General features: G+C 42.9%; 15 non-coding genes and 6 pseudogenes across 15 annotated transcripts; all 21 read right to left on the bottom strand.

Annotated features, from left to right (window-relative positions):
• Positions 1-50: 50 nt before the first annotated feature.
• LOC142517464 (5S ribosomal RNA) lies at positions 51-173 on the bottom strand. Its single transcript, XR_012813210.1, has one exon. It is a non-coding gene; the product is annotated as a 5S ribosomal RNA (ribosomal RNA).
• A 683-nt stretch (positions 174-856) lies between these two features.
• On the bottom strand, positions 857-975 carry LOC142516307 (5S ribosomal RNA). Its single transcript, XR_012812109.1, has one exon. It is a non-coding gene; the product is annotated as a 5S ribosomal RNA (ribosomal RNA).
• Positions 976-1,631: 656 nt separating this feature from the next.
• LOC142512820 (5S ribosomal RNA) lies at positions 1,632-1,744 on the bottom strand (annotated as a pseudogene).
• Positions 1,745-2,433: 689 nt separating this feature from the next.
• On the bottom strand, positions 2,434-2,539 carry LOC142512402 (5S ribosomal RNA; annotated as a pseudogene).
• Positions 2,540-3,851: 1,312 nt separating this feature from the next.
• On the bottom strand, positions 3,852-3,970 carry LOC142516190 (5S ribosomal RNA). Its single transcript, XR_012811998.1, has one exon. It is a non-coding gene; the product is annotated as a 5S ribosomal RNA (ribosomal RNA).
• Positions 3,971-4,652: 682 nt separating this feature from the next.
• LOC142515513 (5S ribosomal RNA) lies at positions 4,653-4,771 on the bottom strand. Its single transcript, XR_012811356.1, has one exon. It is a non-coding gene; the product is annotated as a 5S ribosomal RNA (ribosomal RNA).
• A 683-nt stretch (positions 4,772-5,454) lies between these two features.
• LOC142507672 (5S ribosomal RNA) lies at positions 5,455-5,573 on the bottom strand. The gene has a single exon (XR_012805923.1). It is a non-coding gene; the product is annotated as a 5S ribosomal RNA (ribosomal RNA).
• A 566-nt stretch (positions 5,574-6,139) lies between these two features.
• LOC142510547 (5S ribosomal RNA) lies at positions 6,140-6,257 on the bottom strand. The gene has a single exon (XR_012808654.1). It is a non-coding gene; the product is annotated as a 5S ribosomal RNA (ribosomal RNA).
• Positions 6,258-6,940: 683 nt separating this feature from the next.
• Positions 6,941-7,059, bottom strand: LOC142513354 (5S ribosomal RNA). The gene has a single exon (XR_012809305.1). It is a non-coding gene; the product is annotated as a 5S ribosomal RNA (ribosomal RNA).
• A 682-nt stretch (positions 7,060-7,741) lies between these two features.
• LOC142508020 (5S ribosomal RNA) lies at positions 7,742-7,860 on the bottom strand. The gene has a single exon (XR_012806254.1). It is a non-coding gene; the product is annotated as a 5S ribosomal RNA (ribosomal RNA).
• A 566-nt stretch (positions 7,861-8,426) lies between these two features.
• On the bottom strand, positions 8,427-8,545 carry LOC142510480 (5S ribosomal RNA). Its single transcript, XR_012808590.1, has one exon. It is a non-coding gene; the product is annotated as a 5S ribosomal RNA (ribosomal RNA).
• Positions 8,546-9,229: 684 nt separating this feature from the next.
• Positions 9,230-9,348, bottom strand: LOC142509466 (5S ribosomal RNA). Its single transcript, XR_012807638.1, has one exon. It is a non-coding gene; the product is annotated as a 5S ribosomal RNA (ribosomal RNA).
• A 679-nt stretch (positions 9,349-10,027) lies between these two features.
• On the bottom strand, positions 10,028-10,146 carry LOC142508013 (5S ribosomal RNA). The gene has a single exon (XR_012806247.1). It is a non-coding gene; the product is annotated as a 5S ribosomal RNA (ribosomal RNA).
• A 684-nt stretch (positions 10,147-10,830) lies between these two features.
• On the bottom strand, positions 10,831-10,948 carry LOC142511649 (5S ribosomal RNA; annotated as a pseudogene).
• Positions 10,949-11,631: 683 nt separating this feature from the next.
• Positions 11,632-11,750, bottom strand: LOC142509316 (5S ribosomal RNA). Its single transcript, XR_012807496.1, has one exon. It is a non-coding gene; the product is annotated as a 5S ribosomal RNA (ribosomal RNA).
• A 683-nt stretch (positions 11,751-12,433) lies between these two features.
• Positions 12,434-12,552, bottom strand: LOC142510328 (5S ribosomal RNA). The gene has a single exon (XR_012808447.1). It is a non-coding gene; the product is annotated as a 5S ribosomal RNA (ribosomal RNA).
• Positions 12,553-13,236: 684 nt separating this feature from the next.
• LOC142510919 (5S ribosomal RNA) lies at positions 13,237-13,355 on the bottom strand (annotated as a pseudogene).
• A 679-nt stretch (positions 13,356-14,034) lies between these two features.
• On the bottom strand, positions 14,035-14,153 carry LOC142516974 (5S ribosomal RNA). Its single transcript, XR_012812740.1, has one exon. It is a non-coding gene; the product is annotated as a 5S ribosomal RNA (ribosomal RNA).
• Positions 14,154-14,835: 682 nt separating this feature from the next.
• LOC142506439 (5S ribosomal RNA) lies at positions 14,836-14,954 on the bottom strand. The gene has a single exon (XR_012804733.1). It is a non-coding gene; the product is annotated as a 5S ribosomal RNA (ribosomal RNA).
• Positions 14,955-15,635: 681 nt separating this feature from the next.
• On the bottom strand, positions 15,636-15,754 carry LOC142510946 (5S ribosomal RNA; annotated as a pseudogene).
• A 682-nt stretch (positions 15,755-16,436) lies between these two features.
• LOC142512137 (5S ribosomal RNA) lies at positions 16,437-16,554 on the bottom strand (annotated as a pseudogene).
• Positions 16,555-16,815: the final 261 nt, after the last annotated feature.

Below are 16,815 nucleotides of genomic sequence, written 5' to 3'. Positions count from 1 at the left end.
AGCCGAAAATCGTCTGTCAACAAGTAATCGAAAATAGAAAAACACAAAAAGGGTTGCAACACGAGGACTTCCCATGGGGTCACCCATGCATCCTAGTACTGCTCTCGCCCAAGCACGCTTAACTTTGGAGTTCTGATGGGATCCGGTGCATTAGTGCTGGTATGATCGCACCCGACATTGAGTGGGATGTTTATTCTTATATTCCTCGAGTACGTGTGGAACGGGCGGTGATGGACAACACGCGGCCCTGCTCTCGCCCAATCAGAACCATGAAGTTAAGCGTTTTGGTGCGATGGCAGAGCTTGGATGGGTGACCTCCCTGGGAAGTCCTCGTTTCGCAACCGTTTACGTAAATTATGGATAAACATTTGAAATAATTGTTTTTAATGAGTTAACCGTGTCCGGAGTAATCTATGTCATACCCTTCCGCACAGAACCGGCTCACGACAACAAAAATCTCTAAATGTTCCCTGAAAATAGGAAAAAAGATAAGAAGAAGAAAATAGCGAATGTAAAGCTATTATTATGAATGGGATACGATAAAATGGAACCGGAATCAAATTTCGAACTTTCTAAGCGGATTTCTCGAGGAAACAGAAGCTTAACAGAAGCGGAAAATCGCAAGTTAGAGGGTCTAAGAAAAGGAATTTGGTTAAAATCTCGCCAGCTCATTGCAGAGTAATGAGTCTCATTCGTTTGCCCGTTTACAATCAAATTAGGCTACAATTTTGTCCAAATCCGGCAGTACCTGAGATACGTTGATTTCACATGTCTTATCTGGTCTCGATCAAGATTCAGATGATTTGAGCTGAAAATCGTCTCTCAGCAAGTAATCAAAAATAGAAAAACACGAAAAGAGATGCAACACGAGGACTTCCCTAGGGGTCACCCATCCTAGTACTGCTTTCGCCCAAGCACGCTTAACTTCGGAGTTCTGATGGGATCCGGTGCAATAGTGCTCGTATGATCGCATCCGACATTGAGTGGGATGTTTATTCTTATATCCCTCGAGTGCGTGTTGAGCGGGCGGCTTTGGACAACACGCGGCACTGCTCCCGCCCAATCAGAACCATGAAGTTACGCGTTCTGGCGCGATGGCAGAGCTAGGATGGGTGAGCTCCCTGGGCAGTCCTCGTGTCGCGACCGTTTACGTAAATTATGGCTAAAACAGTCAAAATAATTGTTTTTAATGAGTTAACCGTCTCCGGAGTAATCTGCGTCATACCCTTCACAGAACCGGCTCACTACAAGAAAAATCGCTAAATGTTCACAGAAAATAGAAAAAAATAAAAAGAAGAAAATAGAGAATGGAAAGTTACTATTATGCCTGGAATACGATAAAATTGAACCAGAATCGAATTTCGAACTTCCTAAGCGGATTTCTCAAGGAAACAGAAGCGGAAAATCGCAAATTAGAGTGTCTCAGAGAAGGAATTCAGTTAAAATCTCTCCACCTCATTGCGCAGTAATGAGCCTCGTTCGTCTGCCTGTTTGCAATCAAATTTTGTCCAAATCCGGCAGTGCCCGAGCTACGTTGATTTCACGTGTCTTATCTGATCACAATCGAGATTCAGATGATTTGAGCCGAAAATCGTCTGTCAACAAGTAATAAAAAATAGAAAACACGAAAAGGGGTGCAACATGAGGACTTCCCTCACCCATCCTAGTACTGCTCTCGCCCAAGCACGCTTAACTACGGAGTTTTGATAGGATCCGGTGCATTAGTGCTTGTATGATCACCCCCGACATTGAGTTGGATGCTTATTCTTATATCCCTCGAGTACGTGTGAAGCGGGCGGCGATGGTCAACACGCGGCACTGCTCTCGTCCAATTAGAACCATGAAGTTAATTGTTCTGGCGCGATGGCAGATCTAGGATGTGTGACCTCCCTGGGCAGTCCTCGTGTCGGGACCGTTTACGTAAATTATGGATAAACAGTCGAAATAAATGTTTTTAATAAGTTAACCATCTCCGGAGTAATCTGCGTAATACCCTTCCGCACAGAACCGGCTCACGACAACAAAAATCGCTAAATGTTGCTAGAAAATAGAGAAAAAAATAAGAAGAAGAAAATAGCGAAGGTAAAGCTATTATTATGCCTGAGATACGATAAAATGGAACTGGAATAGAATTTCTAACTTCCTAAGCAGATTTCTCGAAGAAACGGAAGCTTAACATAAGCGGAAAATCGCAAATTAGAGGGTTTTAGAGAAGGAATTCGGCTAAACACTCGTCAGCTCATTGCGGAGTAATGAGTCTCGTTGGTTTGCCCGTTTACAATCAAATTAGCCTACAATTTTGTCCAAATCCGGCAGTGCCCGAGCTACGTTGATTTCACATGTCTTATCTGGTCGCGATCGAGATTCAGATGATTTGAGCTGAAAATCGTCTGTCAACAAGTAATCAAAAATAGAAAAACACGAAAAAGGGTGCAACAAGAGGACTTCCCAGGGGGTCACCCATCCTAGTACTGCTCGCTCAAGCACGCTTAACTTCAGAGTTCTGATGGGATCTGGTGCATTAGTGCTGGTATGATTAGGGGTGTCAAATGGGTGGGTTGGGTCGGGTTTCGGATCAACCCGCGAAATTTTTTTTTTTTTTTTTTTCAACCCAAACCCAACCGGAACCCGAAGAAACCCGAAAACCCCAACCCGAACACAAACCCGTATAACCCGCCTAACCCGAATTTTATTTATTTTTTTTAAATTTTTTAAAAAAATTAATGAAAAATATAAAAAAAATAAAAAATAATAATAATATTTTAATTTAAACACATAATAACAAAATTTTCGATTTAAATTTTAAAATGTTTAATCGTAGAAAATTAAAAGTATATTTACTTAATCAAATAAAAAATTGTTAAAAAAATAAAAATATGCAAAATAAATATTAGATGATGAAAATTTATCATATAAATATACAATAAATTTTGTTCAAACATACAATATATAAAAATATATGTAATATTTTCACAAAAAAAGTTCGCGGGTCAACTTGCGACCCAACCCAACCCAACCCGAAACCCGCCTAACATGGCACCAACCCAAACCCAACCCGAACCCAACCCTAACTCGAAAAACCTCAACCCCAACCTGATTTTTTTCGTGTTGGGTCGTGTCGGGTTGACGGGTCGTGTCGCATTTTGACACCCCTAGGTATGATCGCACCCGACATTGAGTGGGATGTTTATTATTATATCCCTCGAGTACGTGTGGCGCGGGCGGCAATGGACAACACGCGGCACTGCTCTCGCCCAATCAGAATCATGAAGTTAAGCGTTCTGGCAAAATGGCAGAGCTAGGATGAGTGACCTCCCTGGGAAGTCCTCGTGTCGCGATCGTTGACGTAAATTATGGATAAAATAGTCGAAATAATTGTTTTTAATGAGTTAACCGTCTCCGAAGTAATCTGCATCATAACCTTCCGCACAGAACCGGCTCACGATAACAAAAATCGCTAAATGTTCCCAGAAAATAGAAAAAAATAAGAAGAAGAAAATAGCAAATGTAAAGCTATTATTATGCCTGGGATACGATAAAATGGAACTGGAATCGAATTTTGAACTTCCTAAGCGGATTTCTCGAGGAAACGGAAGCTTAACAGAAGCGAAAAATCGCAAATTAGAGGGTCTTGGAAAAGGAATTCGGCTAAAATCTCGTCACCTTATTGCAGAGTAATGAGTCTCGTTCGTTTGCCCGTTTACAATCTAATTAGCCTACAATTTTGTTCAAATCCGGCAGTGCCCGAGCCACGTTGATTTCACGTGTCTTATCTGGTCCCGATCGAGATTCAGATTATTTGAGCCGAAAATCATCTGTCAACAAGTTTAAAAAATAAAAAAACACGAAAAAGGGTGCAACACGAGGACTTCCCAGAGGGTCACCTATCCTAGTACCACTCTCGCCCAAACACTCTTAACTTTGGAGTTCTGATGGGATCCGGTGCATTAGTGCTGGTATGATCGCACCTGACATTGGGTGAGATGTTTATTCTTATATCCCTCGAGTACGTGTTGAGCGGGCGGCGAAGGACAACACGCGGCACTGCTCCCACCCAATCAGAACCATGAAGTTAAACGTTCTTGCGCGATGGCAGAGCTAGGATGGGTGACCTCCCTAAGAAGTCCTCGTGTCGCGATCGTTTACGTAAATTATGGCTAAAACAGTCGAAATAATTGTTTTTAATGAGTTAACCGTCTCCGAAGTAATCTGCGTCATACCCTTCCGCACAGAACCGGCTCACGATAACAAAAATCGCTAAATGTTCCCAGAAAATATAAAAAAAATAAGATGAAGAAAATAGCGAATGTAAAGCTAATATTATGCTTGGGATACGATAAAATAGAACTGGAATCGAATTTTGAACTTCCTAAGAGGATTTCTCGAGGAAACAGAAGCTTAAAGAAGCGGAAAATCGCAAATTAGAGGGTCTTAGAGAAGGAATTCGGCAAATATCTCGCCACCTCATTGCGGAGTAATACGTCTTGTTCGTTTGCCCGTTTACAATCAAATTAGCCTACAATTTTGTCCAAATCCTGCAGTGCCCGAGCTACATTGATTTCACATTTCTTATCTGGTCCCGATCGAGATTTAGATGATTTTAGCCAAAAATCGTCCGTCAACAAGTAATCAAAAATAGAAAAACACGAAAAGAGGTGCAACACGAGGACTTCCCAGGGGGTCACCCAACGTAGTACTACTCTCGCCCAAGCAAGCATAACTTCGGAGTTCTGATGGGATCCGGTGCATTACTGCTGGCATGATCGCACCCGACATTGAGTGGGATGTTTATTCTTATATCCCTCGAGTACGTGTGGAGCGGGCGGCGATGGACAACACGCGGCACTTCTCTCGCCCAATCAAAATCATGAAGTTAAGCATTCTAGCGCGATGGCAGAGCTAGGATAGGTGACCTCCCTGAAAAGTCCATGTGTCGCGACAGTTTACGTAAATTATGGCTAAAACAGTCGAAATAATTGTTTTTAATGAGTTAACCGACTCCGGAGTAATCTGCGTTATACCCTTCCGCACAGGACCGATTCACGACAACAAAAATCGCTAAATGTTCCCAGAAAATAGAAAAAAAATAAGAAGAAGAAAATAGCGAATGTAAAGCTATTATTATGCATGGGATATGATAAAATGGAACCAGAATCGAATTTCGAACTTCCTAAGCGGATTTATTGAGGAAACGGAAGCTTAACAGAAGCGGAAAATCGCAAATTAGAGGGTCTTAGAGAAGGATTTCGGCTAAAATCTCGCCAGCTCATTGCGGAGTAATTAGTCTCGTTCGTTTGCCCGTTTACAATCAAATTAGCCTACAATTTTGTCCAAATCCTGCAGTGCCCGAGCTAAGTTGATTTCACATGTCTTATCTGGTCTCGATCGAGATTCAGATGATTTCAGCCGAAAATAGTGTGTCAACAAGTAATCAAAAATAGAAAAACACGAAAAGGAGTGCAATAGGAGGACTTCTCAGGGGGTCACCCATCCTAGTACTGCTCTCGGCCAAGCACGCTTAAATTCGGAGTTCTGATGGGATCCGGTGCATTAGTGCTGGTATGATCGCACCAGACATTGAGTGGGATGTTTATTCTTATATCCCTCGAGTATGTGTGGAGCGGGCGGCGATGGACAACACGCGGCACTGCTCTCACCCAATCAGAACCATGAAGTTATGCGTTCTGGTGCGATGGCAGAGCTAGGATGGGTGACCTCCCTGAGAAGTCCTCGTGTCGCGATCGTTTACGTAAATTATGGCTAAAAAAGAACTGGCTCACGATAACAAAAATTGCTAAATGTTCCCAAAAAATAGAAAAAAAAAATAAGATGAAGAAAATAGCGAATGTAAAGCTAATATTATGCCTAGGATACGATAAAATGGAACCAGAATCAAAAAATCGCAAATTAGAGGATCTTAGAGAAGAAATTCGGCTAAAATCCACGCCAGCTCATTGAAGAGTAATGAGTCTCGTTCGTTTGCCCGTTTACAATCAAATTAGCCTACAATTTTGTCCAAATCCGGCAGTGCCCGAGCTACGTTGATTTCACATGTCTTATCTGGTCTCGATCGAGATTCAGATTATTTGAGCCGAAAATCGTCTGTCATAAAATAATAAAAAATATAAAAACACGAAATGGGGTGCAACACGAGGACTTCCCAGGGGGTTACCCATCCTAGTACTGCTCTCGGCCAAGAACGCTTAACTTCGGAGATCTGTAGGATCCGGTGCATTAGTGCTGGTATGATCGCACCTGACATTGGGTGAGATGTTTATTCTTATATCCCTCGAGTACGTGTTGAGCGGGCGGCGAAGGACGACACGCGGCACTGCTCCCGCCAAATCAGAACCATGAAGTTAAACGTTCTTGCGCGATGGCGGAGCTAGGATGGGTGACCTCCCTAAGAAGTCCTCGTGTCGCGATCGTTTACGTAAATTATGGCTAAAACAGTCGAAATAATTGTTTTTAATGAGTTAACCGTCTCCGAAGTAATCTGCGTCATACCCTTCCGCACAGAACCGGCTCACGATAACAAAAATCGCTAAATGTTCCCAGAAAATATAAAAAAAAATAAGATGAAGAAAATAGCGAATGTAAAGCTAATATTATGCTTGGGATACGATAAAATAGAACTGGAATCGAATTTTGAACTTCCTAAGAGGATTTCTCGAGGAAACAGAAGCTTAAAGAAGCGGAAAATCGAAAATTAGAGGGTCTTAGAGAAGGAATTCGGCAAATATCTCGCCACCTCATTGCGGAGTAATACGTCTTGTTCGTTTGCCCGTTTACAATCAAATTAGCCTACAATTTTGTCCAAATCCTGCAGTGCCCGAGCTACATTGATTTCACATTTCTTATCTGGTCCCGATCGAGATTTAGATGATTTTAGCCAAAAATCGTCCGTCAACAAGTAATCAAAAATAGAAAAACACGAAAAGAGGTGCAACACGAGGACTTCCCAGGGGGTCACCCAACGTAGTACTACTCTCGCCCAAGCAAGCTTAACTTCGGAGTTCTGATGGGATCCGGTGCATTAGTGCTGGTATGATCGCACCCGACATTGAGTGGGATGTTTATTCTTATATCCCTCGATTACGTGTGGAGCGGGCGGCGATGGACAACACGCGGCACTGCTCTCGCCCAATCAAAATCATGAAGTTAAGCATTCTAGCGCGATGGCAGAGCTAGGATAGGTGACCTCCCTGAAAAGTCCATGTGTCGCGACAGTTTACGTAAATTATGGCTAAAACAGTCGAAATAATTGTTTTTAATGAGTTAACCGACTCCGGAGTAATCTGCGTTATACCCTTCCGCACAGGACCGATTCAAACAACAAAAATCGCTAAATGTTCCCAGAAAATAGAAAAAAAATAAGAAGAAGAAAATAGCGAATGTAAAGCTATTATTATGCATGGGATATGATAAAATGGAACCAGAATCGAATTTCGAACTTCCTAAGCGGATTTATTGAGGAAACGGAAGCTTAACAGAAGCGGAAAATCGCAAATTAGAGGGTCTTAGAGAAGGATTTCGGCTAAAATCTCGCCAGCTCATTGCGGAGTAATGAGTCTCGTTCGTTTGCCCGTTTACAATCAAATTAGCCTACAATTTTGTCCAAATCCTGCAGTGCCCGAGCTAAGTTGATTTCACATGTCTTATCTGGTCTCGATCGAGATTCAGATGATTTGAGCCGAAAATCGTGTGTCAACAAGTAATCAAAAATAGAAAAACACGAAAAGGGGTGCAATAGGAGGACTTCTCAGAGGGTCACCCATCCTAGTACTGCTCTCGGCCAAGCACGCTTAAATTCGGAGTTCTGATGGGATCCGGTGCATTAGTGCTGGTATGATCGCACCTGACATTGAGTGGGATGTTTATTCTTATATCCCTCGAGTATGTGTGGAGCGGGCGGCGATGGACAACACGCGGCACATCTCTCACCCAATCAGAACCATGAAGTTATGCGTTCTGGTGCGATGGCAGAGCTAGGATGGGTGACCTCCCTGAGAAGTCCTCGTGTCGCGATCGTTTACGTAAATTATGGCTAAAAAAGAACTGGCTCACGATAACAAAAATTGCTAAATGTTCCCAAAAAATAGTAAAAAAAAATAAGATGAAGAAAATAGCGAATGTAAAGCTAATATTATGCCTAGGATACGATAAAATGGAACCAGAATCGAAAAATCGCAAATTAGAGGATCTTAGAGAAGAAATTCGGCTAAAATCCACGCCAGCTCATTGAAGAGTAATGAGTCTCGTTCGTTTGCCCGTTTACAATCAAATTAGCCTACAATTTTGTCCAAATTTGGCAGTGCCCGAGCTACGTTGATTTCACATGTCTTATCTGGTCTCGATCGAGATTCAGATTATTTGAGCCGAAAATCGTGTGTCAACAAGTAATCAAAAATAGAAAAACACGAAAAGGGGTGCAATAGGAGGACTTCTCAGAGGGTCACCTATCCTAGTACTGCTCTCGGCCAAGCACGCTTAAATTCGGAGTTCTGATGGGATCCAGTGCATTAGTGCTGGTATGATCGCACCTGACATTGAGTGGGATGTTTATTCTTATATCCCTCGAGTATGTGTGGAGCGGGCGGCGATGGACAACACGCGGCACATCTCTCACCCAATCAGAACCATGAAGTTATGCGTTCTGGTGCGATGGCAGAGCTAGGATGGGTGACCTTCCTGTGAAGTCCTCGTGTCGCGACCGTTGACGTAAATTATGGATAAAATAGTCAAAATAATTGTTTTTAATGAGTTAACAATCTCCGGAGTAATCTGCGTCATACCCTTCCGCACAGAACCAGCTAACGATAACAAAAATCGCTAAATGTTCCCATAAAATAGAAAAAAAAATAAGATGAAGAAAATAGCGAATGTAAAGCTATTATTATGCCTGGGATACGATAAAATGGAACCAGATTGAAAATTTGAACTTCCTAAGCGGATTTCTCGAGGAAACGGAAGCTTAACAAAAGCGAAAAATCGCAAATTAGAGGGTCTTAGAGAAGGAATTCGGCTAAAATCTCGCCACCTCATTGCGGAGTAATGAGTCTCGTTCGTTTGCCCGTTTACAATCAAATTAGCCTACAATTTTGTCCAAATCCGGCAGTGCCCAAGCTACGTTGATTTCACATGTCTTATCTGGTCCCGATCGAGATTCAGATGACTTTAGCCAAAAATCGTCTGTCAACAAGTGATCAAAAATAGAAAAACACGAAAAGAGGTGCAACACGAGGACTTTCCAGGGGGTCACCCAACCTAGTACTGCTCTCGCCCAAGCAAGCTTAACTTCGGAGTTTTGATGGGATCTTGTGCATTAGTGCTGGTATGATCGCACCCGACATTGAGTGGGATGTTTATTCTTATATCCCTCGAGTACGTGTGGAGCGGGCGGCGGTGGACAACACGCGGCACGGCTCTCGCCCAATCGGAACCATGAAGTTAAGCGTTCTGGCGCGATGACAGAGCTAGGATGGGTGACCTCCCTGGGAAGTCTTCGTGTCGCGACCGTTTACGTAAATTAAGGAAAAAACAGTCGAAATAATTGTTTTTAATTAATTAACCGTCTCCGGAGTAATCTGCGTCATACCCTTCCGCACAGAACCGACTCACGACAACAAAAATCGCTTCATTTTACCAGAAAATAGAAAAAAATAAGAAGAAGAAAATAGTGAATGTTAGTTATTAATATGCCTGGGATACGATAAAATAGAACCGGAATCGAATTTCGGACATCCTAAACGGATTTCTCGAGGAAGCGCAAGCTTAACTGATGCGGAAAATCCAAATTAGAGGGTCTTAGAGAAAGAATTCGGCTAAAATCTCGCCAGCTCATTGCGGAGTAATGAGTCTCGTTTGTTTGCCCGTTTACAATCAAATTAGGCTACAATTTTGTCCAAATCCGACAGTGCCCGAGCTACGTTGATTCACATGTCTTATCGGGTCCCGATCGAGATTCAGATAATTTGAGCCGAAAATCGTCTATCAAAAAGTAATCAAAAATAGAAAAACACGAAAAAGGGTGCAACACGAGGACTTCCCAGGGGGTCACCCATCCTAGTACTGATCTCGCCCAAGCATGCTTAACTTCGGAGTTTTGATGAGATCGGGTGCATTAGTGCTGGTATGATAGCACCCAACATTGAGTGGGATGTTTATTCTGATATCCTTCGAGTACGTGTGGAGCCGGCGGCGATGGACAACACGCGGCACGGTTCTCGCCCAATCAGAACCATGAAGTTAAGCGTTCTGGCGCGATGAGAGAGCTAGGATGGGTGACCTCCCTGGGAAGTCTTCGTGTCGCGACCGTTTACGTAAATTATGGATAAAACAGTCGAAATAATTGTTTTTAATTAATTAACCGTCTCCGGAGTAATCTGCATCATAACCTTCCGCACAGAACCGGCTCACGACAACAAAAATCGCTAAATGTTCCCAGAAAATAGAAAAAAAAATAAGAAGAAGAAAATAGCGAATGTAAAGCTATTATTATGCTTGGGATACGATAAAATAGAACTGGAATCGAATTTCGAACTTCCTAAGCGGATTTCTCGATGAAACGGAAGCTTAATAGAAGCGAAAAATCGAAAATTAGAGGGTCTTAGAGAAGGAATTCGGCTAAACTCACGTCACCACATTGCGGAGTAATGAGTCTCGTTCGTTTGCCCGTTTAGAATCCAATTAGCCTACAATTTTGTCCAAATCCGGCAGTGCCCGAGCTACGTTGATTTCACGTGTCTTATCTGGTCCCGATCGAGATTCAGATTATTTGAGCCGAAAATCGTCTGTCAACAAGTAATCAAAAATAGAAAAACACGAAAAGGGGTGCAACACGAGGACTTCCCAGGGGGTCACCCATCCTAGTACTGCTCTCGCCCAGGCACGCTTAAATCGGAGTTCTGATGGGATACGGTGAATTAGAGCTGGTACGTTCGCACCCGACATTGAGTGGGATGTTTATTCTTATATCTCTCAAGTACCTGTGGAGCGGGCGGCGATGGACAAAACGCGGCACTGCTCTCGCCCAATCAGAATCATGAAGTTAAGCGTTTCGGCGCAATGGCAAAGCCAGGATGGGTGACCTCCCTGGGCAGTCCACGTGTCGCGAACGTTTACGTAAATTATGGGTAAAACAGTCGAGATAATTGTTTTTAATTAGTTAACCGTCTCCGGAGTAATCTTCGTCATACCCTTCCGCACAGAACCGGCTCACGACAACAAAAAACGCTAAATGTTCTCAGAAAATAGAAAAAAAATAAGAAGAAGAAAATAGCGAATGTAAAGCTATTATTATGCCTCGGATACGATAAAATGGAACCGGAATCGAATTTCGAACTTCCTAACCGGATTTCTCGAGGAAACAGAAGCTTAACAGAAGCGGAAAATCGCAAATTAGAGGGTCTTAGAGAAGGAAATCAGATAAACTATCACCATCTCATTACGAAGGAACGAGTCTCGTTCGTTTGCTCGTTTATAATCAAATTAGGCTACAATTTTGTCCAAATCCGGCAGTGCCCGAGCTACGTTGATTTCACATGTCTTATTTGGTTACGATCGAGATTCAGATGATTTGAGCCGAAAATCATCTGTCATCAATTAATCAAAAATAGAAAAACTCGAAAAGGAGTGCAACACGAGGACTTCCCAGGGTGTCACCCATCCTAGTACTACTCTTACCGAAGCACGCTTAACTTCAGAGTTCTGATGGAATCCGGTGCATTAGTGCTGGTATGATCGCACCCGACATTGAGTGAGATGTTTATTCTTATATCCCTCGAGTACGTGTGGAGCGGGCGGCAATGGACAACACGCGGCACTGCTCTCTACCAATCAGAACCATGAAGTTAAGCGTTCTGGCGAGATGGCAGAGCTAGGATGGGTGACCCCCCCAGGAAGTCCTCGTGTCGCGATCGTTTACGTAAATTATGGCTAAAACAGTCGAAATAATTGTTTTTAATGAGTTAGCCATCTCCGGAGTAATCTGCGTCATACCCTTCCGCACAGAACCGGCTCACGACAACAAAAATCGCTAAATGTTATCAGAAAATAGAAAAAAAAATAAGAATAAGAAAATAGCAAATGTAAAGCTATTATTATGCCAGGAATACGATAAAATGGAACCGGAATCAAATTTCGAACTTCCTAAGCGGATTTCTCGAGGAAACGGAAGCTTAACAGAAGCGGAAAATCGCAAATTAGAGGGTATTAGAGAAGGAATTCGGCTAAACTCTCGCCAGCTCATTGCAGAGTAATGAGTCTCGTTCGTTTGCCCGTTTACAATCAAATTAGGCTACAATTTTGTCCAAATCAACAGTGCCCGAGCTACGTTGATTTCACATGTCTTATCTGGTCCCGATCGAGATTCAGATGATTTGAGCCAAAAATCGTCTGTCAACAAGTATTCAAAAATAGAAAAACACGAAAAGAGGTGCAACACGAGGACTTCCCAGGGGTTCACCCATCCTAGTACTCGTCTCGTCTAATCACGCTTAACTTCGGAGTTCTTATGGAATCCAGTGCATTAGTGCTAGTATGATCGCACCCGACATTGAGTGGGATGTTTATTCTTATATCCCTCGAGTACGTGTGAGGCGGGCGGCGATGGACAACACGCGGCACTGCTCTCGCCCAATCAGAACCATGAAGTTAAGCGTTCTGGCGCGATGACAGAGCTAGGATGGGTGACCTCCCGGGAAGTCCTCGTGTCGCGACCGTTTACGTAAATTATGGATAAAACAGTCGAAAAAATTGTTTTTAATGAGTTAACTGTCTCCGGAGTAATCTGCGTCATACCCTTCCGCACAGAACCGGCTCACGACAACAAAAATCGCTAAATGTTCCCAGAAAATAAAAAAAAAGAAGAAGAAGAAGAAGAAAATAGCGAATGTAAAACTATTATTATGCATGTGATACGATAAAATAGAACCGGAATCGAATTTCGAACTTCCTTAGCAGATTTCTCGAGGAAACAGAAGCTTAACAGAAGCGGAAAATCGCAAATTGAGGGTCTTAGGGAAGGAATTTGGCTAAAATCTCGCCAGCTCATTGCAAAGGATGAGTCTCGTTTGTTTGCCCGTTTACAATAAAATTAGCCTACAATTTTGTCCAAATTCGACAGTGCCCGAGCTACGTTGATTTCACATGTCTTATCCGGTCCCGATATAGATTCAGATGAATTGATCTTAAAATCGTCTGTCAACAAGTAACAAAAATAGAAAAACACGAAAAGGAGAGCAACACGAGAACTTCCCAGAGGGTCACCCATCGTAGTACTGCTCTCGCCCAAGCACGATTGACTACGGAGTTCTGATGGGATCCGGTGCATTAATGCTTGTATGTTCGTACCCAACATTGAGTGGGATGTTATTCTTATATCCCTCGAGTACATGTGGAGCGGGCGGCGATGGACAACATGCGGCACTGCTCTCGCCCAATCAGAACCATGAATTTAAGCATTCTGGCGCGATGACAGAGCTAGAATGGGTAACCTCCCGGAAATTTCTCGTGTCGCGACCGTTTACATAAATTATGGATAAAACAGTCGAAATAATTGTTTTTAATGAGTTAACCGTCTCCGGAGTAATCTGCGGCATACCTTTCCGCACAGAACACACTCACGACAACAAAAATCGCTAAATGTTCCCAGAAAATAGAAAAAATAAGAAGAAGAAAATAGCGAATGTAAAGCTATTATTATGCCTGGGATACGTTAAAATGGAACCGGAATCGAATTTCGAACTTCTTAAGCTGATTTCTCAAGGAAACAGAAGCTTAACTGAAGCGAAAAATCGCAAATTAGAGGGTCTTAGAGAAGGAATTCGGCTAAACTCTCGCCAGCTCATTGCTGAGTAATGAGTCTCATTCGTTTGCCCGTTTCGAATCAAATTAGGCTACAATGTTGTCCAAATCCGGCTGTGCCCGAGCTACGTTGATTTCACATGTCTTATCTTGTACCGTTCGAGATTCAGATGATTTGTGCCGAAAATCATCTGTCATCAATTAATCAAAAATAAAAAAACTCGAAAAGGGGTGCAACACGAGGACTTCCCAAAGGGTCACCCATCCTAATACTGCAATCGCCCAAGCACGCTTAACTTCGGAGTTCTGATGGGATCCGGTGCATTAGTGCTGGTATGATCGCACCGGACATTGAATAGGATGTTTATTCTTATATCCCTCGAGTACGTGTGGAGCAGGCGGCGATGGACAACACGCGGCACTGCTCTCACCCAATCAGAACCATGAAGTTAAGCGTCCTGGCGCGATGGCAGAGCGAGGATGGCTGACCTCCCTGGGCAGTCCTCGTGTCGCGATCGTTTACGTAAATTATGGATAAAACAGTCGAAATAATTGTTTTTAATGAGTTAACTGTCTCCGGAGTAATCTGCGTCATACCCTTCCGCACAGAACCGGCTCACGACAACAAAAATCGCTAAATGTTCCTAAAAAATAGAAAAAAATTAAAAGAAGAAAATAGTGAATGTAAAGCTATTATTATGCCTGAGATACGATGAAATGGAACCGAAATCGAATTTCAAACTTCAAAAGCGGATTTCTCGAGGAAACGAAAGCTTAACAGAAGCGGAAAATCGCAAATTAGAGGGTCTTAGAGAAGGAACTCGGCTGAAATCTCGCCAGCTCATTGCAGAGTAATGAGTCTCGTTCGTTTGCCCGTTTACAATCAAATTAGGCTACAATTTTGTCCAAATCATGCATTGCCCGAACTACGTTGATTTCACATGTCTTATCTGGTCCCGATCGAAATTCAGATGATTTGAGCCGAAAATCATCTGTCATCAATTAATCAAAAATAGAAAAACTCGAAAAGGGGTGCAACATGAGGACTTCCCAAGGGGTCACCCATCCTAGTACAGCTCTCGCCCAAGCACGCTTAACTTTGGAGTTTTGATGGGATCCTGTGCATCAGTGCTGGTATGATCGCACCCGACATTGATTGGATGTTTATTCTTATATCCCTCGAGTACGTGTGGAGCAGGCGGCGATGGACAACACGCGGCACTGCTCTCGCCCAATCGGAACCATGAAGTTAAGCGTTCTGGCGCGATGACAGAGCTAGGATGGGTGACTTCCCTGGGAAGTCCTCGTGTCGCGACCGTTTACGTAAATTATAGATAAAACAGTCGAAATAATTGTTTTTAATGAGTTAACCGTCTCCGGAGTAATCTGCATCATACCCTTCCGCACAGAACCGGCTCACGACAACAAAAATCGCAAAATATTCCCAGAAAATAGAAAAAAAATAAGAAGAAGAAAATAGCGAATGTTAAGCTATTATTATGCCTGTGATACGATAAAATGGAACCGGAATCGAATTTCGAGCTTCCTTAGCGGATTTCTCGAGAAAACAGAAGCTTAACAGAAGCGGAAAATCGCAAATTAGAGGGTCTTAGAGAAGGAATTCGGCTAAAATCTCGCCAGCTCATTGCGGAGAACGAGTCTCGTTCGTTTGCCCGTTTATAATCAAATTAGCCTACAATTTTGTCCAAATCCGGCAGTGCCCGAGCCACGTTGATTTCACATGTCTTATCCGGTCCCGATATAGATTCATATGAATTAAGCTTAAAATCGTCTGTCAACAAGTAAACAAAAATAGAAAAACACGAAAAGCGGAGCAACATGAGGACTTCCCAAGGGGTCACCCATCCTAGTACTGCTCTCGCCCAAGCACGCTTAACTTCGGAGTTTTGATGGGATCCGGTGCATTAGTGCTTGTATGATCGTACCCGACATTGTGTGGGATGTTTATTCTTATATCCCTCGAGTACGTGTGGAGCGGGCGGCGATGGACAACACACGACACTGCTCTCGCCCAATTAGAACCATGAAGTTAAGCGTTCTGGCGCGATGGCAGAGCAAGGATGGGTGACCTCCCTGGGAAGGCCTCATGTCGCGACAGTTTACGTAAATTATGGATAAAATAGTCGAAATAATTGTTTTTAATGAGTTAACCGTCTCCGGAGTAATTTGCGTCATAGTCTTCCGCACAGAATCGGTTCAGGAAAACAAAAATCGCTAAATGTTCCCAGAAAAAAGAAAAAAATAAGAAGAAGAAAATAGCGAATGTTAAGCGATTATTATGCCTGGGATACGATAAAATTGAACCGGAATAGAATTTCGAACTTCCTAAGCAGATTTCTCAAGGAAACAGAAGCTTAATAGAAGCGAAAAATCGCAAATTAAAGAGTCTTAGAGAAGGAATTCGGCTAAACTCACGCCAGCTCATTGCGAAGTAATTAGTCTCGTTCGTTTGCCTGTTTACAATCAAATTAGGCTACAATTTTGTCCAGATCCGGAAATGCCTGAGCTACGTTGATTTCAAATGTCTTATCTAATCTCGATCGAGATTCAGATGATTTGAGCCGAAAATCGTCTGTCAACAAGTAATCAAAAATATAAAAACACGAAAAGAGGTGCAACAAGAGGACTTCCAGGGAGTCACCCATCCTAGTACTGCTCTTGTCTAAGCACGCTTAACTTCGGAGTTCTAATGAGATCCGGTGCATTAGTGCTGTTATGATCGCACCCGAAATTGAGTGGGATGTTTATTCTTATATCCTTCGAGTACGTGTGGAGCGGGCGGCGATGGACAACACGCGGCACTTCTCTCGCCCAATCAGAACTATGAAGTTAAGCGTTCTAGCGCGATGGCAGAGCTAGGATGGGTGACCTCCCTGGGCAGTCCTTGTTTCGCGACCGTTTACGTAAATTATGGCTAAAACAGTCGAAATAATTGTTTTTAATGAGTTAACCGTCTCCAGAGTAATCTGGTCATACCCTTCCGCACAG

Source organism: Primulina tabacum, chromosome 10 (assembly GCF_025594145.1).
Source record: "Primulina tabacum isolate GXHZ01 chromosome 10, ASM2559414v2, whole genome shotgun sequence".
In the NCBI taxonomy this organism is placed as follows: domain Eukaryota; kingdom Viridiplantae; phylum Streptophyta; class Magnoliopsida; order Lamiales; family Gesneriaceae; genus Primulina; species Primulina tabacum.
This window is presented reverse-complemented; position numbering and strand designations above follow the sequence as displayed.